Raw genomic sequence first — 25,099 nt, forward strand, 5'->3', positions numbered from 1 at the left:
GCCAACCTTGCTATATTCCTCCGCACCGCCACTCTTCTCAACATTACGTATAATAAAGAGAAGAGTGTGTTCAGCACGACCCGCATAGCCATCCTCGGCTATGTAGTCCAAATTGGACTTCTGGGACCTGACCCCCGAACACATGCGCCCCCTCATGGAGCTCCCCCTCCTCCACTGCCCCAAGGCACTCAAACGCTGCCTGGTGCTATTTTCCTACTACACCCAGTGGGTCCCAAACTATGCAGACAAGGCCCGCCCATTCATACAGTCCACTCAATTTCCCCTCGCGGCCGAGGCACAACATGCCTTCGCCCGTATCAAAGCTGACATAGCCACGGCCGGGATGCACGCAGTGGACGAGGCACTGCCCTTTCAAGTAGAAAGCGACGCTTCAGATGTCGCCCTTGCCGCCACTCTAAATCAGGTAGGCAGACCCATGGCATTCTTTTACTGCACCCTTCATGCCTCTGAAATTCGGCACTCATCTGTCGAAAAGGAGGCCCAAGCTATCGTTGAAGCTGTGCGCCATTGGAGGCATTACCTGGCCGGCAGGAGATTCACTCGTCTCACTGACCAACGGTCGGTAGCCTTCATGTTTAACAACACGCAGCGGGGCAAGATCAAAAATGATAAAATCTTACGGTGGAGAATCGAGCTCTCCACCTATAATTACGAGATTTTGTGTCACCCCGGCAAACTCAACGAACCCCCAGATGCCCTCTCCCGAGGTACATGTGCCAGCGCACAAGTAGACCAACTCCGGGCCCTGCATGACAGCCTTTGTCACCTTGGGGGGGGGGGGGTCACATGGTTGTACCACCTCGTCAAGGCCTGCAATCTGCCCTACTCCATCGAGGAAGTACGGACAGTCACCAGGGAATGCCAGGTCTGTGAGGAGTGCAAGGCGCACTTCTACCAGCTGGACCGTGCGCGCCTGGTGAAGCCTTCCCGCCCCTTTGAACGCCTCAGTGTGGATTTCAAAGGGCCCCTCCCCTCCACCTACCGTAACACGTACATTCTCAGTGTGGTCGATGAATACTCCAGATTCCCCTTCACCATCCCATGCCCGATATGACGTCTGCCACCGTCATAAAGGCCCTCAACACCATTTTTGCTCTGTTCGGTTTCCCCGCCTACATCCACAGTGATAGGGGATCCTCATTCATGAGTGATGAGCTGCGTCAGTTCCTGCTCAGCAGGGGTATTGCCTCCAGAAGGACGACCAGCCACAACCCCCGGGGTAACGGCCAAGTAGAAAGGGAGAATGGGACGGTTTGGAGGGCCGTCCAGCTGGCCCTAGGGTCCAGGAACATCCCAGCCTCTCGTTGGCAGGAGGTCCTCCCTGAAGCACTACACTCCATCCGGTCACTACTGTGCACCGCCACAAATAACACACACCATGAACGTGTTTTTACCTTCCCCAGGAAGTCCACATCTGGAGTGTCGCTCCCGACTTGGCTCGCAGCTCCAGGACCGGTCCTGCTCCGTAGGCACATCCGACTCCACAAGGCGGACCCCTTGGTGGACAGGGTACACTTGCTCCACACCAACCCTCAGTATGCCTACGTGGAGTTCCCCGACGGCCGCCAAGATACTGTCTCCCTCAGGGACCTGGCACCATCAGGTTCCACCCCAGCACACTCCCCCGCCCATGCGCCTCCCTCCCCTCTCCCGGCGCTACCAACATTAACCCCACCAGACCCATCCCCCCCCCCCCCCCCTGCCCACACAAGTGGATGAAGAAGATGTTGGCACGCTCCCGGGGTCATCCGACTACTGGCCAGCACCAGCACCGACATCAGCGCCACCGTTACGTCGCTCGCAGCGAATTGTCAAAGCACCGGATCAACTGAACCTCTGACGGCTCCGGACCGTTAAAATGGACATTTTTTTCCTTTCCCACTCATATTATAAGACACTGTACATAATTTGCAACGTTGTATATAGTTCCACACCACCCCGCCGGACTCATTTTTAAAGGGAGTGAATGTGGTGAACCACTGTGTACACCTGTATTAGGGGATGTAAGGTAGGACCTGCACTACTGGTTCGCCGGTAGCCACTGCCGACTGGCTCCGCCCACGAGGAGCTGTATAAATATGCGTGACCTCCATTGATCTGCCATTTTGCCAGCTGCAGTAGGAGGCCACACATCTGACTGCAAAAATGCCACAGTTGTATCCAATCTGAGTCTTTGTGCAATTGATCGCGCATCAAGTACAACAACAAATTATTTAATTACACCGATCACATTGGGGAAGTTAGCCTCAAATTTAACCCGGAATGGTCATTAAAAATTTCCCAGTCACTCTGATATCTGAAATCTTTATCCACGGACAGAACAGACAAACCATTTTACCTCCCAATGATATTCAGGTCCTGATGATCCGAGTAACTCAGTCAGACGATGATGTGATGTTTGGTTTGAAGTTCCCGTTAGTAAATCCTCCTCTTTCGAAAGGGGTTTCCAAAGGAATTTCACTCTCGGTCCAGGCGAGAAATTCACAATATTCTCTCTTCCGGCTTCCGGGTCCTGGACGGCCGCGCATGCGCCCTGTTGCACCTGAGAAAGATGGCGGCCGCGCAGGCGCCCTGTGGCACAGCACCCACAAAACAGATGACAGCCGTCAACTGGGGCCGATCAGAGAGAAAAACACCGATGCGGCCTCCCCATTCGGGACATACACCGAATTGTATCAAAAGTACCGGAACTAATATATCACCCTGAGGAACGTAAGGAAATAATGGCGGATAAGGCTACCCGGAATGCCGGGCGCGGATGAAAACGCCCTATGTTGGTCACAGGAGTCAGAACGCGCAGGCGTCAGAATGTCCCGCCTCCGGAAGTCGCCTATCTGTGTGGAGCATGCGCGGTGCTGCTCCGGGCTGAGCGCAGCCGCAGTGAGAGTGAGTGCGGCTCCCAGAGGCTGAATGAGAGCCGCCGCGAGCGGGGACAATGGTGAGAATCCAAACCCCCCAATAAGACCCATTGATTTTATTGTCAGTCTGCAGACAGGAGCTGGAGAACTGAACCCAGGCAGAGGCGAGGGAGGGAGAAAACTGGGAGTGGAGGAAAGAAATGGTGCAGATTGTGAGATGGGTTTGGATTTCAGCCCAGGGAGGAGGGAGAGTGTGTGGGACGGGGATTTACAGCTTTGGGGGAGCAAGAGAGGAAAAAATGTTCCAGAGAAACTAGAATTCGCTGTTCAGAATTTCTATCCTGGACTGACAGTGATGGCTTTTGCAAACTACTTTTACAGGATATTGGAAGTGGAGGATTGGCCACAGAAAACTCAAAACCAAACATCACATCGAGATCTGACAGCCACTCGATTCATCAGGAGTTGAATATCATCAGGCTTTGAAACTGGAAGGAGAAATGTTTGTCTCTTCCGTTTAAGGAAAAAAAATGTCAAAGATCAGTGTGACTGGAAAAGCACCGAGACACACACAACACACACTCGAATGAGAGTGTTTCATTGCACTGACTGTGGAAAGAGCTTGAACTAGTTACACAGCCTGAAAGAAAATCACACCATTCACAGCAGGGAAAAACTATACTCCTGTTGCGTGTGTCGACAAGGCTTTAAGCAGGAGAGACATAAAGACCCCTCACAATGGAGAAACCCTGGAAATGTGCAGACTGTGGGAGGGGTTTCAGTTACCATCACAACTGGAGGTTCATCGGCACAGTCACACTGGGGAGAGACTGTTCACCTGCTCCATTTGTGGGAGGGATTCACCCATTCATACAACCTTCACACACACCAGCGAGTTCACATTGAGGAGAGGCCATTCACCTGCCCTGTGTGTGGGAAGGGATTTGCTTGATCATCCCACATTGTGACACACCAACTTGTTCATACTGATAAGAGACCGTTTACATATCCTAACTGTGAAAAGAGTTTTAAATGTAAAAAGGATCTGCTGACACATCATCGTAGTCACACTGGGGAGAGACCGTTCACCTGCTTAGTGTGTGGGAAAGGATTCATTCAGTCATCCCACCTGCAGACACATCAACGTGTTCACTCTGATAACAAACATTTTAACTGTCCTGACTGAGAAGAGCTTTAACAAAAAGGATTTACCAACACACCAATATGCTCACACTGGGGAGAGACCATTCACTTGCTCTGTGTGTGGGAAAGGATTCAGCCATCCATATGCCCTACTGAACTACCAGAGAATTCACACCGGGGCGAAGCGATTCACCTGCTCTGATTGTGGGAAAGGATTCATTAATTCATCCAACCTTCTGATACACCAGCAACTTCATACAGGGGACAGACCGTTCACCTGCTCTGAATGTGGGAAGGGATTCACACGTTCATACAACCTTCTGACACATCAGCAGGTTCACAGTGAGCAGACCGTTCACCTGCTCAGTGTGTGGGAAGGGATTCACTCGTTCCTCCTACCTATTGAATCACCAGCGAGTTCACACTGGGGAGAGGCCATTCACCTGCTCTGTGTGTGGGAAGGGATTCAGTCAGTCATCCAACCTGCTGACACACCAGAGAGTTCACAGTGGAGAGAGGCCATTCACTTGCTCCATATGTGGGAAGAAATTTTCTCATTTATCTTATATTCTGAAACATCATCGAGTTCACACTGGGGAGCGGCTATTCAACTGTAATGTCTGTGGAAAGGGAGTTTACTCACTCATCCCACCTGCTAACACATCAGCGAGTTCACAAGCGACTACAAGGTTTAGATTATACCATTATTGATGCTGTTAATTATGTCCAGGACTGAATAATGTTCACTCTGACTGTCTTAATCTGCTGATGAGGTTTATAAATGTGAAATAAATCAACTTTATTTGAAACGTTGTTGCAGATCTTTCACACCTGAGTGTTTAACATCACCTGTCTGGAGCTCAGAAAGGACAATCTGTGGAAGGATCATACGGCAGGAACAGAACTTCAGCCTGGACACAGTCTTTCAGGGTCACGCTGAGAGGGACAAACAACACTTTGGTCTTTCTCATCTCGTTTCACTGTCAGCAAAGCCCCCGTGTGGGTTATTCCTGAGGCGTGTAAGAAATGTGTCCCAACCGCTCTCTTCCATGTTTCAGAGCTCCTAGAACAGAAGCTCCTTTACAACTGTGTTCAGAGTCAAGAAGAACAATGGTGAATGCTGGAAATGTGCTGTCAGATCTGAGATTGGTGTAAAACTGTGATGTTCCTGATTGAATTTAAAGCAGCTGGTTTAAGTTTCCAGACTGAAAATGTGTTTGTGTGACAGTCACAATGAAATAATTGAATAGAAACCTACTTAACATAGATTGGTTGAAGTCTGCGTTAAAATAGCAGCTGTTAACTGCTGGGATAATTGGACAACAGTTTGATTCCCAGATAATGAAGGAGCTGCAGTGTGTATCCAAGAATTCCCAGTTTTGTTTATGTGTGCTTCCCACATTCTGTCTTTTTAAATAAACCTCAGCCCTGCGGGCCTTTAACAATCAGAAACATAACAGAGTAAGGGCAAAGCTGTGCCCGCCCCTTTAACTGGGAGCTGAACAGTGTCAGAACCCCGGATGTCCCTTTAAGAATAAGTGATGTGTTCAGCTAAAGATTCCTATTGGCTGCTTTCTGGGTGGTCTCCTTATTCTGATTATTCTCAGTGATCCTCAGGTATATGAACCTGCTCTCCTGTCTCTCACACACTGAACATCTCTGTATTAGTGAGAGGCAGCACGGTTTTGTGAAGGGGAGGTCGTGTCTCACTAACTTGATAGAGTTTTTCGAGGAGGTCACTAAGATGATTGATGCAGGTAGGGCAGTAGATGTTGTCTATATGGACTTCAGTAAGGCCTTTGACAAGGTCCCTCATGGTAGACTAGTACAAAAGGTGAAGTCACACGGGATCAGGGGTGAACTGGCAAGGTGGATACAGAACTGGCTAGGCCATAGAAGGCAGACGGTAGCAATGGAGGGATGCTTTTCTAATTTGAGGGCTGTGACCAGTGGTGTTCCACAGGGATCAGTGCTGGGACCTTTGCTCTTTGTAGTATATATAAATGATTTGGAGGAAAATGTAACTGGTCTGATTAGTAAGTTTGCAGACGACACAAAGGTTGGTGGAATTGCGGATAGCGATGAGGACTGTCTGAGGATACAGCAGGATTTAGATTGTCTGGAGACTTGGGCGGAGAGATGGCAGATGGAGTTTAACCTGGACAAATGTGAGGTAATGCATTTTGGAAGGGCTAATGCAGGTAGGGAATATACAGTGAATGGTAGAACCCTCAAGAGTATTGAAAGTCAAAGAGATCTAGGAGTACAGGTGCACAGATCACTGAAAGGGGCTACACAGGTGGAGAAGGTAGTCAAGAAGGCATACGGCATGCTTGCCTTCATTGGCCGGGGCATTGAGTATAAGAATTGGCAAGTCATGTTGCAGCTGTATAGAACCTTAGTTAGGCCACACTTGGAGTATAGTGTTCAATTCTGGTCGCCACACTACCAGAAGGATGTGGAGGCTTTAGAGAGGGTGCAGAAGAGATTTACCAGAATGTTGCCTGGTATGGAGGGCATAAGCTATGAGGAGCGATTGAATAAACTCGGTTTGTTCTCACTGGACGAAGGAGGTTGAGGGGCGACCTGATAGAGGTATACAAAATTATGAGGGGCATAGACAGAGTGGATAGTCAGAGGCTTTTCCCCAGGGTAGAGGGGTCAATTACTAGGGGGCATAGGTTTAAGGTGAGAGGGGCAAAGTTTAGAGTAGATGTACGAGGCAAGTTTTTTACGCAGAGGGTAGTGGGTGCCTGGAACTCACTACCGGAGGAGGTAGTGGAAGCAGGGACGATAGGGACATTTAAGGGGCATCTTGACAAATATATGAATAGGATGGGAATAGAAGGATACGGACCCAGGAAGTGTAGAAGATTGTAGTTTAGTCGGGCAGTATGGTCGGCACGGGCTTGGAGGGCCGAAGGGCCTGTTCCTGTGCTGTACATTTCTTTGTTCTTTGTTCTTTGTTCTATCTCTGTTCTGTTTCAGATTCTGACTTAACCTCTCTCCGCTCTCACACTCACTCATTCCACAGACCTCCTACCTCTCTATCTTTCTCTCAGACACTCACTCCTTTAACATTTCTATTTCACAGAGCGCCTAAACTCACTTAATTTCTCTCTCTGAAGAAGCACAGAACACACTGAACCTCTCCTCCAACATCTCATTTATGGAGACTGAATCTTTTCTCTCTCTACCTCTCACTTTCTCTCTCTCTCTGATCGGCCCCGACTAACTTTACATCTCCAATTTTCTAATAACCCTCATTGAGGAAAATTTAATTTTGGATAATGTCCCCTCATTTCTCCCAGTGATATCCTCAGTCCATCTTCCTGTTCAGTTAATATGTTAAAAATCTAAATAACCTCATATTTTAATGTTTAAAATGGGAATGGAGGTGAATGTAATGCTGGGACTGGCAGCAATATGTGTGGGTGTTCTTGATACTGTCAGAGTGAGTTCACCCTCACAGACAGGAAGACTGTTCATGGTGATAACATGAAACTGACGCCTGCGTTTCATTCTCAGGAAACACAACTTCCTGTTTCTCTGCTGCCAGTTCCAAACCACACATCTCACTTCTGAGCAGAAAATAAATCCAGGGACCACAATCTGGTGAGAACATCTGTCAAGGCGGCCTATATCTGCCCACAGAGTCAGGGCAGAGTCACACAGATCACATTGTGGTGACATTTACAAATGAGCCGGTTATTTCTATTCAGAGTCTCCATTCCCGGACAGCACCGGCTGTGTCTGTGGATCAGTCACTGAGTTCTTTCTGCTCTTTGTAGCTGGGAACTGATCACCTGCTCCCTTATATTTTATATTATTCTTTCTGTGTTACTTGTTTCCTCTATTTCTCAGCATTTATCTCTCGCCACCTCATCTTTCTGCTGTTTAAAATCTCAGTTTTGTCTCTCCTTTCCTCTGTATCTCTCTCTCTCTCTCTCTCGGTGTCTGTATGTTCCTATTTAATAGAGGTGTAGAATTTCATGAAGGGGTTGTAATAGATTAAAGAAAGAAAGAAGGAGAAAAACAGTAAATGTTGGAAAAACTCAGCAGTTCTGGCAGCATCGGTATTGAGAGAAAAAGAGTTAACATTTTGTGTCCCTGTGACTCAGAGCAGGAGAAACAGGAATTGTCCCTCTGAGATCAGGGAAGGTGAAGGGGAGAGTTAATAGAGGTGTTTAAAATGAGGAAGGATTTGTGATAGTGTCGATGGGGAGAAACTGTTTCCCAAGAGCAGGAGGGTTTGTAACCAGAGGACACAGAGATTTAACATATTTGACAACAGAACCCAAGGGGGTGATGAGGAGAATTGTTTTTACACAGTGATGTGATGTGATATGGAATTGACACTGACAGGCTGCTGGAAGCAGATTTACAGTAACTTTCAAAGGGAGTTGCACTTGTAGAGTGTAAATTGGCAGTGTTATGGTGAACCAGATGAATTCGACAGTTCACTCAGAATCTCTACAGTGCAAAAGGAGGCCATTCGGCCCATTGAGTTTACACTATACCTAGGCACAATCCCCCATCCTATCCCTGTAACCCCACCTAACCCACACATTTTTGGACACTGAGGGGAAGTTGATCATGGCCAATCTACCTAAGCTGCAAATCTTTGAATGCTGGTAGGAAACCCATGCAGACACTGGGAGAAAGTGCAAACTCCACTCAGACAGTCACCCAAGGCCAGAATTGAAACAGGGTCCATGGTGCCAAGAGGTAGCAATGATGCCCTTTGCGACAGTGTCAATTTCCTCTCATGATGTTTTAACATTTGATCTTTTCAATCACAATGTGTCTCAAAGAGAAGACTGAAACACTGGTTTTAGCTGTCATATATTTTTCCTGTGTGACTGTGCAAATCGAGAACCACTAGAATGATTTCAGTTCCTCTACAGATCTCCCTCAGATATCAGAAATCTCTGGAGTTTCCCATGTCATCATTGCTTTCACCTTGGGTAGAACAGCTCTGAATCAGGTGGAGTCAGTCACACGTGCCTCTGTCATGGTGTTTCCATTTTATCACACACCTCCCAGTGACATTGACTATAACACAGAAACATCATATTATCATTGCTACCTTGCATCTTGCCCTCCTACTATTGTCTAATGATAACAGCGACGGAGTGACACACACCGGAATTGGAATAACAGGCAGGTTATTGTCTAATAATAACAGTGACAGAGTTATTATCTGGTACCCTGGATCTGGGAAGCAACAGTGCTACCTACTGTGCTACCATGCCGCCCGAGATTGGCCCAGATAGGGTGATATTTCACAGGGTCGGTGCAGATTCGATGGGCCGAATGGCCTCCTTCAGCACTGTAGGGATTCTATGATTCTACATTGAATCCAATGATATCATAGAATTTACAGTGCAGAAGGAGGCCATTTGGCCCATCGAGTCTGCACCGGCTCTTGGAAAGAGCACCCTACCCAAGGTCAACACCTCCACCCTATCCCCATAACCCAGTAACCCAAGCCAACACTAAGGGCAATTTTGGACACTAAGGGCAATTTATCATGGCCAATCCACCTAACCTGCACATCTTTGGACTGTGGGAGGAAACCGGAGCACCCGGAGGAAACCCACGCACACACGGGGAGGACGTGCAGACTCCGCACAGACAGTGACCCAAGCCGGAATCGAACCTGGGACCCTGGAGCTGTGAAGCAATTGTGCTATCCACAATGCTACCGTGCTGCCATATGTTCATATATGTTCACTCACACACTGCAGTCTGACTTATTATGGGGAGAGACACAGTGTTTGTTCCTGTCAAAGTGAGTGAATCCTTTGCTGTTTCTCCTCTGGGCCCATCTCCACTATTATTGTTTGATTGTCCCACTGAGACTCTCACTGTTATTATTGGACAATCAGCGAGTCAGACTGAGCCTGTGGCCGTTCTCACCATCTGGAACCGTCACAATGCCTGGGTGATTGACGGCAGCACCGGACCAATAGGAAGAGGAGGGGCGGGACTGGAGGACGATTGGGAGCGCCTGATCCTCCAACTAATCGGAGTGAATGAGGGGCGGAGCCCGCTGTGATTGAAGCATGCGCAGTGTGGGTAATGGTGAAGGAGAAGGTTTATGCCATCAGATGTGAAATTGGTAAGGGGCGTTTGACAATATGGAGGGAGCGGGAGTGGGCGGAAACGTTGTGTAAAGCTGTTGTAAGCCGCAAACCTCGGAAAAGTTACGGAAAACAGTTTGGATCGAGCGGGGCTGCAGCTCCTCATTTTAGGCTCGGGTTAACGGCCGCCATCTTTATTGGATGTGCATCAGGGCGCATGCGCGGTTGTTATCTTTGTCGGGGCGATGTTTCAATGAGTGGGAGGAGCTTGTTCCCCATTGTTCAGAATGGAGACAACTTGTCCATCAAACTGGATTAGTCTTTGAGTCTCAATGTCTTATTGATGATGCAAAGCGGTGGCAGAGATGGAAAGAAAAGGAAGCCAATCCTGCTCTCCAGATTTCACTGTCTGCGTGGGTTTCCTCCGGGTATTCGGGTATTTATAGAGTTAAATCTGAGATGAGGAGGGATTTCTTCACTCGTGGATGTGGTGAAGCTTTGGAATTCGCTACCCCAGAGGAATGTGGAGCCTCAGTGGTCAGGTATGTTCAAGACAAATGTTGATAGGTTTCTAGATATTGAGCGATATGGGGATCGTGTGGGAAAATGGTGCTCAGGTAGATCGGCCAAGGATCTCATTGAATGGTTGAGCAGACTCGGTGGGCCGAATGGCCTACTCTTGATCCTGTCATAATCTCTGTGTCCTGGTCAGGAAGCAGTGAGCTGAGCTCTGATCTGTCAATCAACATGAATCAGCACCTTCAGGAGAATTGAGAGGGTGAATATTAGATACAGCAGAGTGACAATGGAGGGAGATTGTGTAGGATGGAGATTTCCAGCTTTTGGAGAACGAGAGGGGAAATAATGTTCCAGAGGAACTAGAATTGTCAGTTCTGAGTTTCTATCTTGTACTAACAATAATTACTTTTGTAAATTGTTTTTAAAGGATATTGGAAGAGGCGAATTATAGACAGAAATCTCAACGTTTCAATATGCCAAACTCACTCGATTCCTTCTTATCTGAATATCATCGTGAGAAGGAGAAATGTTTGTGTCGACCTGTCGCTTCAAAAGATTTTAAACATTTATGTGACTGGAAAAGCACCGAGACCCACACAACACACACCCCAGTGAGAGTGTTCCAATGAACTGACTGTGGAAAGAGCTTTAACCAGTCACACAGCCTGGAAAAACATCACACCATTCACAGTGAGGTGAGACAGTGCACATGTTCTGTTTGTAGACGAGGCTTCCACTGATTGTCCAGCCTGGAGAGACACAAGGAGACCCAAAACATGGAGAAACCGTGGAAATGTGGGGACTGTGGGAAGGGATACAGAGCCCCATCTCAGCTGGAGATTCATCGCCGCATTCACACCGGAGAGAGGCCGTTCAGCTGCTCTCAGTGTGGGAAGGGATTCAGTCATTTATATGCCCTGCGGGCACACCAGCGAATTCATACTGGGGAGAGGCCATTCATCTGCTCTCAGTGTGGGAAGGGATTCACTCAGTTATCTCACCTGCAGGCACACCAGCGAGTTCACACTGGGGAGAAGCCATTCACCACCTCTGAATGTGGGAAGGGATTCATTGATTCATCCAGCCTGCAGAAACACCAGCGGGTTCACACTAGGGAGAGGCCATTCACCTGCTCTCCGTGTGGGAAGGGATTCATTAATTCATCTACCCTGCTGAGACATCAGCGAATTCACACTGGGGAGAGGCCATTCACCTGCTCTCAGTGTGGGAAGGGATTCATTAATTCATCCACCCTGCAGACACACCAGCAAGTTCACACTGGAGAGAGGCCATTCACCTGCCCTGTGAGCGGGAAGGGATTCATTAATTCATCCAACCTGCAGGCACACCAGCGAGTTCAGACTGGAGAGAGGCCATTCACCTGCTCTCAGTGTGGGAAGGGATTCACTCGGTTATCTAACCTGCAGGCACACCAGCGAGTTCACACTGGAGAGAGGCCATTCACCTGTTCTCAGTGTGGGAAGGGATTCATTGATTCATCCAGCCTGCTGAGACATCAGCGAATCCACACTGGGGAGAAACCATTCACCTGCTCCCTCTGTGAGAAGAGATTCACATGTTTATACAACCTGCAGACACACCAGCGAATTCACACTGGGGAGAAGCCATTCACCTGCTCTTAGTGTGGGAAGGGATTACATAGAAACATAGAAAATGGGAGCAGGAAGAGGCCATTTGGCCCTTTGCGCCTGCCCCACCATTCATTCAGATCATGGCTTATCATCAATTCAGTAGCTTAATTCCGCTTCCCCTCCATATCCTTTGATCCCCTTCGCCCTAATTGCTATATCTAACTGCTTCTTGAAAACATACAATGTATTGGCCTCAACTATTTCCTGTGGTAACAAATTCCACAGGCTCTCTCCTCTCTGGTTGAAGAAATTACTCCTCATCTCTGTCCTAAATTGTTTACTCCGTATCCTCAGACTGCGCCCTCTGGTTCTGTACACTCCCACCCTCGGGAAAATCTTTCCTGCATCTACCCTGTCAAGTCCTGTTAGAATATTATAGGTTTCTATGAGATCCCCCATTCTAATGAACTCCAGCGAATACAATCCTAACTGATTCACTCTCTCATACGTCAGTAGCACCATCCCAGGAATCAGTGTGGTCACCCTTCGCTGCACTCCCTCTAGAGCAAGAACATCCTTCCATCAGATAAGGAGACCAAAACGGCACTCAATATTCCAGGTATTGGCCTCGCCAAGGCCCTGTATAATTATAGCAAGATAACCATGCTCCTGTACTCGAATCCGCTCGCAGTGAAGGCTAGCAAACCATTTGCCTTCTTTACCGCCTGCTGAATTGCATGCTTACCTTCACTGACTGGTGTACAAGGACACCCAGGTCTTGTAGCACATTCCCCTCTCCTAATTTATGGCCATTCAGCTAATAGTCTGCCTTCTTGTTTTTGCTACCAAAGTGGACAACCTCGCATTTCTCCAAATTATACTGTATCTGCCATTCATTTGCCCACTCACTCAACTTGTCCAAATCACACTGAAGGATCTCTGCATCCTCCTCACAGCAAACCCTCCCACGCATCTTGGTGTAATTTGCAAATTTGGAGATATTGCATTTTGTTCCCTCATCTAAATCATTAATATATAGGGTGGCACAGTGCTGCCTCACGGCACCGAGGATCAGGGTTCAATCCTGCCACCAGGTCACTGTCCGTGTAGAGACAGGTTCTCCCCGTGTCTGCGTGTGTCTCACCCCCATAACCCAAAGATGTGCAGGGTAGGTGAATTGGGCATGCTAAATTGCCCCTTAATTTGAAAAAAAGAATTGGGTACTTTCAATTTTAAAAAAAAATTATTAATACATCTTGTGAATATCTGGGGTCCTAGCACCGACGCCTGAGGTACCCCGTCCTGCCTGCCAATTTGAAAAAGACCCATTAATTCCAACACTTTCTTTCCTGTCTGCCAACCAGTTTTCTATCCATCTCACTACACTACCCCTAATCCCATGTTCTTTAATTTTACGCACTAATCTCTTATGTGGGACTTTGTCAAACGCCTTCTGAAAGTCCAAATATACCACATCCACTGGCTCCCCCTCGTCAACTCTACCAGTTACACCGTTGAAGAACTCCAGCAGATTTGTCAAGCATGATTTCCCCTTCATAAATCCATGCTGACTCTGTCCGATCCTGCCACTGGTTTCTAAGTGCTTTGCTATAAAATCTTTGATAACGGATTCTCGAATTTCCCCACTGCCGAGGTCAGGCTTCCTGATCGAGAATTCCTCAATTTTTCTCCACATTTCCCTTTTTAAACAGTGGAATTACATAAGCCACCCTCCAATCTGCAGGAACTGTTTCAGAGTCTATAGAATCTTGGAAGATGACCACCAATGCCTCCACTATTTCGAGAGCCACTTCCTTAACTACTTTGGGATGCAGATTATCAAGCCCTGGGGATTTACCAGCCTTCAATCCCATCAATTTCCCCAACATCATTTCTCTACTTATATTAATCTCCTTCAGCTCCTCCCTCTCACTAAATCCTGTGTTCCCCAACATTTCTGGCATAAGATTTGTGAAGACAGAACCAAATTATGTATTTGCCCAGCTGTAAGGAACCTACATTTGTCTTCACCAATCTTTTTCTCTTCATATACTTATAGAAACTTTTACAATCAGCCTAATTTCCTGTTTTATGCTATTCCTAACATCACCACTGCAGTTTGGGGGCCTCTTTACTAATTTATTTTCCCCTTGGTGTTTCTGAGCTCTATCCATACAGATTCCACATTGTCGGAGCTAATACCCTTCCTCACTATTGCATTAATTTCCTCTTTAAGCAGCACTATCACTCCACTGCCTTTTCCTTTTTGTCAGTCCTTCCTAAATATATTAAATTCCCTTCCCGGGTCATCTTGCAGCCATGTCTCCATAATCCCGATTATCTCACACCCGTTCACATCTTTTTGCGCGTTTCACTCGGTTATGCCGTCTGCAGTCACACCAGGGAGTTCATACTGGGGAGAGGCCGTTCACCTGCTCTCAATGTGCAAATCTCGGATTTTGTAATTCATCGCACTTCCTGAGACACCAACAAGTTCACAACTGATTACAGGGATTGGATTCTGCTGTTATTGTTTCTGGTCTCAATTACATCCAGGACTGCATTTTGTTCATTCTGTTGGAGGTGATAAGATGTTTCATTCTCTTTTCTGTTTGGAAACTGCAAAAATCACGCCACTTTGTCATGAAGATGGTCTAAGGTGGTTACACGGTTGTTTTGTTTAATTTATCTTGGTGCTTCTCGCAGGAGAAAACTATCAGGTTATGAGGGGCAAGTTGGCTGAGATGCACTGGGAAACTACATTAAATAGTATAGTGGGAGACAGGCAATCACTAATATTTAAGGAATTATTACAGATTTACACTGGCATCGGTTAGCTCAGTTGGCTGGTTTGTGCTGAGTGACACCAACAGCACAGGTTAAATTCCCATACCAGCTGAGGTTAGCCATGGTCTGTGTCAGTATTGATGCTCCACATGATCCTCCACCCACCCCTCTACATCTCCCCCATCAGCATCTCCTTCTATTCTTTCTCCCTCATGTAAGTATCTAGCTTTACGTACAATGGATTCATGCTGTTCACCTCAACCACTCGCTGTGGTAACAAGTTCCACATTCTCACCACTCGCTGGGTAAAGAGGTTTCTATTGAAATTCCTATTGGATGATTGAATCCCTTCAGAATCTGAAAGACTTCCAACAGGTCACCCATCAGTCTTCTCTTTTCCAGAAAAAGCAGCCCCAGCCTTTCCTGAGTGTTAAATGCTCTCAGTTCTGTATATTATGAATCTTTGTTGCACCTTATCCAGTGCCTCCATTTCCTTTTTCTAAATGGAGATCACCAATGTTGACAGAGCTCCCAGTGTAGTCGAACCATCGTTTGAAACAAGTTGAACATTTCCTCCTTGTTTTTCAATTCTGTCCCTCTGGAATGGAACCCAATATATGGGCCTCACACTTTAGGAAAGATGTGAAGTTCTTCGAGGGTGTAGAGGACATTTACGAGAATGACACCAGAGATGAGGGACTCCAGTTAGTTGGAGTGACTGGAGCAGCTGAATTTCTCTCCTGAGATCACAGCATCTGGAGGGTGGGGAATGGGGCCATTCAGCCCTTTGAGACCGTGTTGGCTCCCTGTGGAGGAAGCCAGTCTGTCCATTGCCCCGTTCTATCCCCGAATCCCTGTGGGTTTATTTCTCTCAGTACCTGTCCAATTTCCGATTGAAATCCTTCCGTCATCTCTACATCTCCTACCTCATAGGCAGCAGGTTCCAGGTCGTTACCACTCCCTTAACATGTACACAAGGCTCCCAGAGCACAGAGGAGCCTATTTGGCCCATTTTTCACATACCAGCTCTTTGTACAGTGACCCATTTAATCCCAGAGTTCGACTATTTTGTTTTCTTTTTCAGAATGCATCAATTTCCCTTTTGGAAGTTAGACCAATGAGACTCGACCACCATTTATAGACAGTGTATTCCAAATCACAACAACTCGCTGTGTTTTACAACAAATAATTGTGCATATGGTGTGTCTGGAGTTTCACAGAATATTCAAAATGGTGTCGACGTGATTATTACACAAAATTAAGACTCAATTTTTATCAATGATTTTGGTGAGGACACCAAGTGTAATATTTCCTAGTTTGTGGACAATTAGAACAAATGTACATTTCTATAAAACCTCTCACATCCCCTGGACCTCCTAAAGTGTTTTAAAGCCAATGGAGTTCCTTTGAAATGTATTCACTGTTGTAATGTAGGAAGCTGTAAGTACCATGTGTAATCACATTTAGTTTTTAAATTGTTATTTTCATAGTGTATTCACTGTCATTAGTAACAAGGTCAAGGAAACCCTTTTACATCTCTAACATGTGGTTTCCTGTAGGCATGTAACTTTTTCTATATTAACTATGTATAGATTTCATAGCAATAAACACTAATTAAATTAACAATTATTCTGTACTGAATATTGATTATCATTGATGAATTGGTGTATTAGGTAATTATATTGCAAAGACTAGATCTTTGTTTTTAAAAAAAACACCATCAACCAGAATGTTTCCAGAAACAGCAGAACTACCAGAATTTGTTTGAAAAAATTAATTACTTTATAATTTTGAGAATTTACAAGACATCATATTCTGCCAAGACTATGTGGGCTCAGCAGTGCTGTAATGGTATTGTTACTGGGCTAGTAATCCTGAGACCCAGTTTAATGCTCTGGGATCGAATCTGGCTATGACAGATATTGAAATTTAATAAAAGTCTCAAATTAAAAGTCTAATGATGACATTGTTGATTGTTGTAAAAACCCGTCTGATTCACTCATGCCCTTTAGGAAATCTGCTCTCCTTACGTGGTCTGGCCTGCACGTGACTCCAGATCCACAGCAATGTTGTGGTTGATTTGTAAGTGCCCTCTGAAATTGCCTCAAGACACGCAGTTCAAGGGCAATTGGAATGAGCAATAAATGCTGGCCCAGCCAGTGACCCCCACCTCCGATGAATGAATAATTTTTAAGACGACTGTACAATTTGAAGACGAGTAAGAAACTGTCTCTTTGATTGGATTTGATTTATTGTCACGTGTCCCAAGGTACAGCGAAAAGTATTGTTCTGCGTACAGTCCAGAAAGATCATTCGATACATGAAAAAACCTCGGACATACAATAAAGACACAATGTAAATACATAGACACCGGGTGAAGCATAGGGAGTGTAGTACTACTCAGTAGAGAACCAGTGTATCTTGTATCAATCAAATATATTAATTAAAAATTACTGTATTAATTAGCTACCAGTCTGCCACAGATGATGAAATAAGCAGTGATCCGTAACTGAGTTACAATTAATGAAACAATAATTAATCAGTAGTTGTAGTAATAGTCTGAGTTTTATTTGTTGTAAAAATGTAAAAGCTTCATTGCTGTGTATATAAAGAATGTGCAATGGGGATAAATGTAACCGCAATAGAGAGACCTACCAACTCTGATTAGCCTCAACATTTGAAATTGTATGAATAAGGAATTGTACAGAATCGAGTAAAGGGATAGTATGAAACAGTTTGATTGTATTCCTGTCTGAGGTAATGAGAGAAGGTGGTGTCAGTAATTGGAGATCCAATTAAATTAAACTGGTGCCCAATTGACCAATGGTCATGTTACCACAGGCCCAACTCAGACATGAGGTAATGGTCACTTTGGGGATAAAAGTCGAGGTTCCGAAGGTTTTCCTTGCTGGCCAAGTACTGAAGACTCTCAAGGCCGAGTTCCAAGGAAATTACTGTCAAAGAAGGAGCCAGGGAGGGTTACACTTCTACAGACTGATCACCTGCTTGAAGTTGTAAACGTCAATGTCTTCAAATTGTTCAGTAAAGCTTTTCTTTAAAAAAACTTGTTTTTAAATTTACTGTCCAGAATTCTGCCTTTGCTTTAATTGGTTAAAGTCTTGTCTGAACCAAAGCAAATCTATAAATTGGGGATGTCTGAAATCAATTAAGGATCAGAAAGCATCAATCTTCAATTTAAAACTTGCACTTCTGTAGCACCTTTCACAACCACCATGTTCCAAAGTGCTTCTGAAGTGTCGTCACTGTTGTAGGAAATGCAGCAGCCAATTTTTACAAAGCAAGATGTCACACAGCAATGTGGCAATGAGCAGATGATCTGATTTTGGTGATGTTGATTTAAAAAAAAAACATTTTATTAAGGTTTTTGTAATTTTATAATAATAAGTGACAACAGTAAACAATGCAAATCCGTGCATAAATCATCACCATCCCTAACAAGTCCCCCCTACCCTCAACAGAAAATAGCCTAACTACTCCCCTCCCCTTTTTTTGCCTCTGCTGAGAGTTAATTTTCTCTGAAGAAGTCGACAAACGGCTGCCACCTCCGGACGAATCCTAGCGTTGACACTCTTCGGGCAAACTTGATTCAAGACTGAGAAACCCAGCCATGTTGCTAACCCAAATCTCTGACTTTGGGGGCTTAGATCCCTCCACGCTAGGGAGGACCAAGACATCAGTCTCTCTCGCCCCCTGGACTCCCGACACTCCAAAATCCGCCACCTCAGGACTCGGCACCACCCGTGTTTTTAGTACCATGGACATGACATCTGCAAAACCCTGCCAGAATCCCCCAAGCTTAGGGCATGCCCAGAACATATTGATATGATTTGCTGGCCCCCCTGCAGACCTGTCCTCTACCCCAAAACATCTGCTCATCTGGGCCACCTTCATGTGTGCCCAGTGAACGGGGCAGCACAGTGGCTAGCATTGCTGCCTCACGGCGCTGAGGTCCCAGATTCGATCCCGGCTCTGGGTCGCTGTCCATGTGGCGTTTGCACATTCTCCCCGTGTTTGTGTGGGTTTCGCCCCCACAACCCAAAGATGTGCAGGGTAGGTGGATTGGCCACGCTAAATTGCCCCTTAATAGGAAAAAATAAATTGGTTATTCTAAAATTAAAAAATAAAATGTGCCCCCAATGAATGACCTTAAATTGTATCAGGCTGAGCCTGGCACATGGTGAGGACGTATTGACTCTGCTCAAGGCATTCGCCCACAGATCTGCCTCTATCTCTCCCCATAGCTCCTCTATCTGAGTTACCTCTGACTCCATGAGTTCTTTGTAGATATCCGATACCTTTCCCTCTCCCACCCCCATTCTCGAAACTACCTTGTCCTGTATCCCCCGTGGTGGTAGGAGCGGAAAGGTTGAAACCTGCCTTCACAAAAAATTCCGTACCTGCAGATACCAGAATCCATTTCCTGCTGGCAATTCAAATTTCTCCTCTAAATCCTTCAGACAGGGGAAGCTCCCATCCTCTTGATCCCTGCCACCTCTGGAACTCCCCATCCAGCCTTCCCGGTACAAACCGATGGTTGTTACAAATCGGGGCCCAGACTGATGCACCCTCCACTCTCACGTGCTTCCTCCACTGCCCCCAGACTATCAGGGCCGTCACCATCACCCGGCTTGTGGAGTACCGGGCCGCCAAGAACGGCAGAGGTGACGTTATCAGACTTGAGTCCTTACACAATGCTACCTCACACTCTCACCGATTTCCCCCCCCCCCACTACCCACTTCCTAACCATGGCTATATTTGCCACCCAGTAATAGTTGCTAACATTCGGCAGCGCCAACCCACCCTTCCCTCGACTACGCTCCAGCAACACTTGCTTCACTCGCGGGGTTTTATCCACCCACACACAACCCAAAATCGCCTTGTTTACCGGTTTAAAAAATGCCTTTGGGATAAAGAAGGGAAGGCACTGGAAAACAAACAGAAATCTCGGGAGAACCGTCATTTTCACTGTGTGCACCCTCCCCGAAAGTGACAGCGGGAGCATGTCCCACCTTCTAAAGTCCTCCTTCATTTCCTCTACTAGCCGGGTCAGATTTAACTTATGTAAAGTCTCCCATTCCCGTGCCATCTGGATTCCCAAATAACGTAAGCTCCCCCCCGCCCAACCATTCTAAACGGCAGCTCTCCCAGTCTCCTCTCCGGCCCCCTCGTCTGGATCGCGAACATCTCATTTTTCCCCATATTCAATTTATACCCTGAAAACCTACCGAATTCCCCTCGGATCCGCATAATCTCCCCCATCCCCCTAACGGGTCGGAAATATACAGGAGCGGGTCGTCAGCGTAAAGCGAGACCCTGTGTTCCCCTCCCCCACTGAACCAACACTTTCCAATTCCTAGATGCTCTTTAAAGCCATCGCCAATGGCTCTATGGCCACAGCAAACAACAGCGGGGAGAGGGGACACCATTGCCTCCTCCCTCGGTGCAACGTAAAATAACCTAACATCAGCTGATTCGTTCATACGCTTGCTACTGGTGCCTGGTACAGCAGCCAAACCCAATCAATGATGCCCTGCCCAAACCCGAACCTTCCTAACCTCCCACAAATATTTCCACTCCACCCGATCAAAGGCCTTCTCCGTGTCCATCGCAACTACCACCTCCATCAACCCGCGCCCCCCCCCCCCCCCTTGAGGGCATCATATAACGTTTAAGAGCCTGACATTGGCCGCATGTTGCCTGCCCTTTACAAACCCCGTCGGGTCTTCCCCGATCACCTCCGGAGGCCAATATTCTGGCCAACAGTTTGGCATCCACATTCAATAGGGAGATGGGCCTATATGACCCGCATAGCTCTGGGTCCTTCTCCCGCTTCAGGATGTAGGCCTGCGACATTGTTGGGGGAAGGGCACCCCGCTCCCTTGCCTCATTAAATGCCCTCACCAGCAGCAGGCCCAGCATCTCCGAGAACGTCTTATAAAATTCCACTGGGTAGCCGTCCGGTCCCGGGGCCTTACCTGATGACTGGCCTCCAGCCCCTCCACTATTTCTTCAATTCCAATTGGGGCTTCCAACCCCCTCCACCAGTCTTTCCTCCAACTTCGGGAACTTCAACTCACCCAGGAACTGCCTCATCCCCTCTACCCCAGTTGGGAATTCCGGCTCATATAGCCTGCTATAAAACTCCTTAAACACCCCGTTCACCCCTGCTGGGTCCAAGACCGCGTTCCCATCTCTGTCCTTCACTCTTCCTATCTCCCTGGCCACCTCCCTTTTCCTCAGCTCATGCGCTAGCATCGTACTGGCCTTCTCACCATACTCATATACCACCCCCCTCATGTTGCTCCACTGCCTTCCCTGTAGATAACGGCCCAAACTCCATCTGCAGCCTCTGCCGCTCCTTCAATAACCCCATGTCCGGGGCCTCCGAATATCTCCTGTCCACCTGGAGTATTTCCCCAACCAACCTATCCATCTCTGCTCGCTCCACCTTCTCCCTCTGAGCCCATATCAAGATTAACTCCACCCGAACCACTGCCTTCAGCGCTTCCCAAACCGTTGCTGCCGAGACTTCCCCAGTGTCATTTATTTCCAAATAGTTCTGGATGGACTCCCTCACCCGCCCGCACACCCCCTCATCTGCTAACAGTCCCACATCCAACCTCCATTGCGGGCGCTGCCTTCTCTCCTTGCTCACCCGTAAATCCACCCAATGTGGGGCATGGTCCAATAGAGCAATCGCCGAATATTCGGTATCAACCACCCCCGCCAGTAGAACCCTGCTCAGAAATTTTTTTTTTATCCGGGAGCATGCTTTGTGCACATGAGAGAGAAAAGAAAACTCCTTCACTCTTGGCCGTCTGAACCTCCATGGGTTTACCTCCCCCACCCCCGCCCCCGCATCTGCTCCATGAACCCCTTTAGTTCCTTCGCTACTGCTGGCACCCTCCCTGTCCATGACCTCGACCGGTCCAACCTTGGGTCAATGACCATATTTAAGTCTCCCCCATGACCAGCTTATGCGACTCTCAGTCCGGGATCTGACCTAACACCCCCCTCATGAATTCCACATCGTCCCTGTTTGGTGCATATATATTCACAAGTACCACCAGCATCCCCTCAAGCTTCCCACTCACCAGGATGTACCTGGCCCCCACGTCCACCACTATTCTCCCTGCCTCAAATGCCACCCGTTTGTTGATCAGGATGGCGATCCCCCTGGTCTTAAGAGTCCAGCCCTGAATGAAATACTTGGCCGTCCCATCCCTTCCTCAATCTAACGTTCCATGTGATCAGCCTAGTCGGGAGGCCCACCTAACTATCCTGGTAACCCCCGCCCATGGTGCCAGACATCCTATCCCCTCCCCCCCTCCACTCAAACATACATATTCAAAACATCACAGTGCCCAAAAAAGTCGAAAAAATCCCTCCACCCACTGAAACAAAGTTAACTTACAAATCTGAGCAACGGCCTAAAAACGTTACAGAGAGCACTGCATATACAGATAAAAACTAAGAACACTTAAACAGAATCGATACCGCAATACCCTCCCCCGAGGTTCAATGTCATAGATTATCATAGAATTTACAGTGCAGAAGGAGGCCATTCGGCCCATCGAGTCTGCACCGGCTCTTGGAAAGAGCACCCTACCCAAGGTCAACACCTCCACCCTATCCCCATAACCCAGTAACCCCACCCAACACTAAGGGCAATTTTGGACACTAAGGGCAATTTGTCATGACCAATCCACCTAACCAGCACATCTTTGGACTGTGGGAGGAAACCGGAGCACCCGGAGGAAACCCACGCACACACGGGGAGGATGTGCAGACTCCGCACAGACAGTGACCCAAGCCGGAATCGAACCTGGGACCCTGGAGCTGTGAAGCAATTGTGCTATCCACATTGCTACCGTGCTGTCCACCCCATGTCCTCAAACCCCTGCCAGCCTTTTGTCTTTGATAAAGTCCATCGCTTCGTCTGGCGATTCAAAGTAAAAGTTCCTGGCCCTCAGTGGTGACCAGTGCCACCAAACCGGAATCCTGCGCCTCCGCCATGCTTTCCCGTGCTGCAGGTTCTACAGTCACCTTCGGTGCTCAACTAATTCTTCTTATACGACCACTTCTGGTCCATGGCTCCATATACCAGTGGGGGATTTCTCCTCACTGTCTCACTCTCCACTGATGTTTCTAATACAATTCCGAAAAAAATCGGGAGAAAAGTCCAAAAGGTCCGTCACGAGCGGGAGTTACCAAATTCGCGACATCCGACTCCATGGCCGCCACCAGAAGTCAAAAGGATGAAATTTAGAGACAGTTTGGTCCGGTGGGATCGTGGAAGGGAGGGAAGCAGCAGAGGCAACTGATCGGATTTACTCGGATTTTTTTAAATTTAAAGTACCCAATTATCTTTTCCACTCAAGGGGAAATTTAGTGTGGCCAATCAACCTAACCTGCACATCTTTGGATTGTGGGGGCGAAACACACGCAGACACGGGGAGAATGTGCAAACTCCACACGGACAGTGACCCAGAGCTGGGATCGAACCTGGGACCCCAGCGCCGTGGGGCAGCTGTGCTAAGCACTAGGCCACCGTGCTGCCCAGCGCTCCTCACAATTCTTGTTGGTGAGGATGGAAGAAAATGTGAGAGCGAGAGTACTTCAAAAGGAACTAACTTGTGTCAGAGATATTAAAAAGTTTCAACACTGCACATTTAACATAAATCTAATTTATTTGACTTTTAGCCAGAATGTTAGCCTCTGTAAATGGGCTGGAGTTTGTTATCAGCAGAAAGAGACCCAAATGAACATGGTTCAGTCCTGAATGTGAGGAACAGCAAAATCCAATCACCGTGGTTACTTGTGGCCTCGCTCTGTGTCCCTCCCTCGCTCTGTGTCCCTCCCTCGCTCTGTGTCCCTCCCTCGCTCTGTGTCCCTCGCTCTCGCTGTGTCCCTCGCTCTCGCTGTGTCCCTCGCTCTCGCTGTGTCCCTCGCTCTCGCTGTGTCCCTCGCTCTCTGCGTGTCCCTCGCTCTCTGCGTGTCCCCCAGTGTCTGAGTGAGTGTGTATAACAGTGAGTGAGTGTGTGTAAGAGTGAGTGAGTGTGTGTAAGAGTGAGAATTGGTGAGAACTACTGTGTGTGATTGTAAGAGTGAGTGTGTACGAGTGAGTGTGTGCAAGTGTGTGTGAACAGTGTGTTTGTATAAGAGTGACTGAGTGTGTAAGAGTGAGTTTGTGAGTGAATGGGAATGAGCGTGTGAGCGTGTCGGTGAGTGTGAGTGATTGGTGTGCGAGTGAGTGATTAGTATGTGAGTGTGAGTGATTGGAAGTGTGGGTAAGTGTGTAAGAGTGAGCAAGTTAATGTGTGAAAGTGAGTGAGCATGTGTGTGTAAAAGTGTGTGCGTATGTAAGAATGAGTGAGTAATAGTGAGTGTGTGTGTAAGAGTGAGTGTGAGTATGTAAGATCATGTGTGTGTGATCTGTGGGTCTGTGGGTCCCTCGCAATCTGTGGGTCCCTCGCTCTCTGTGGGTCCCTCGCTCTCTGTGGGTCCCTCGCTCTCTGTGGGTCCCTCGCTCTCTGTGGGTCCCTCGCTCTCTGTGGGTCCCTCGCTCTCTGTGGGTCCCTCGCTCTCTGTGGGTCCCTCGCTCTCTGTGGGTCCCTCGCTCTCTGTGGGTCCCTCGCTCTCTGTGGGTCCCTCGCTCTCTGTGGGTCCCTCGCTCTCTGTGGGTCCCTCGCTCTCTGTGGGTCCCTCGCTCTCTGTGGGTCCCTCGCTCTCTGTGGGTCCCTCGCTCTCTGTGGGTCCCTCGCTCTCTGTGGGTCCCTCGCTCTCTGTGGGTCCCTCGCTCTCTGTGGGTCCCTCGCCCTCTGTGGGTCCCTCGCCCTCTGTGCGTCCCTCGCCCTCTGTGCGTCCCTCGCCCTCTGTGCGTCCCTCGCTCCCAGTGTGTCCCTCGCTCTCTGTGTGTCCCGTAACAGCCTCCGCGAACAGGCGCAGTAATGTGACGACTAGGGGCTTTTCACAGTAACTTCATTTGAAGCCTACTTGTGACAATAAGCGATTTCAATTTTCATTTTGCGTCCCTCGCAATCTGTGTGTCCCTCGCAATCTGTGTGTCTA

General features: G+C 47.7%; 1 protein-coding gene and 2 long non-coding RNA genes across 4 annotated transcripts in view; 2 read left to right on the forward strand and 1 right to left on the reverse strand.

Moving 5' to 3' along the window:
* LOC140417838 (uncharacterized) overlaps positions 1–25,099 on the reverse strand; it is a 94,661-nt gene that overhangs the window by 18,001 nt on the left and 51,561 nt on the right. The gene's annotated exons all lie outside the window — the stretch shown is intronic.
* Positions 2,867–5,479, forward strand: LOC140421618 (uncharacterized). Its single transcript, XR_011946946.1, has 2 exons — positions 2,867–2,959; positions 4,843–5,479. It is a non-coding gene; the product is annotated as an uncharacterized lncRNA (long non-coding RNA).
* On the forward strand, positions 9,984–16,632 carry LOC140421605 (uncharacterized). Of its 2 annotated transcripts, none has more exons than XR_011946931.1 (2): positions 9,984–10,146; positions 11,055–16,632. It is a non-coding gene; the product is annotated as an uncharacterized lncRNA (long non-coding RNA). The 2 variants fall into 2 exon arrangements; XR_011946932.1 differs by lacking the exon at positions 9,984–10,146 and adding an exon at positions 10,162–10,650.

The sequence above is a fragment of the Scyliorhinus torazame genome, chromosome 5, assembly GCF_047496885.1.
Source record: "Scyliorhinus torazame isolate Kashiwa2021f chromosome 5, sScyTor2.1, whole genome shotgun sequence".
NCBI lineage: Eukaryota > Metazoa > Chordata > Chondrichthyes > Carcharhiniformes > Scyliorhinidae > Scyliorhinus > Scyliorhinus torazame.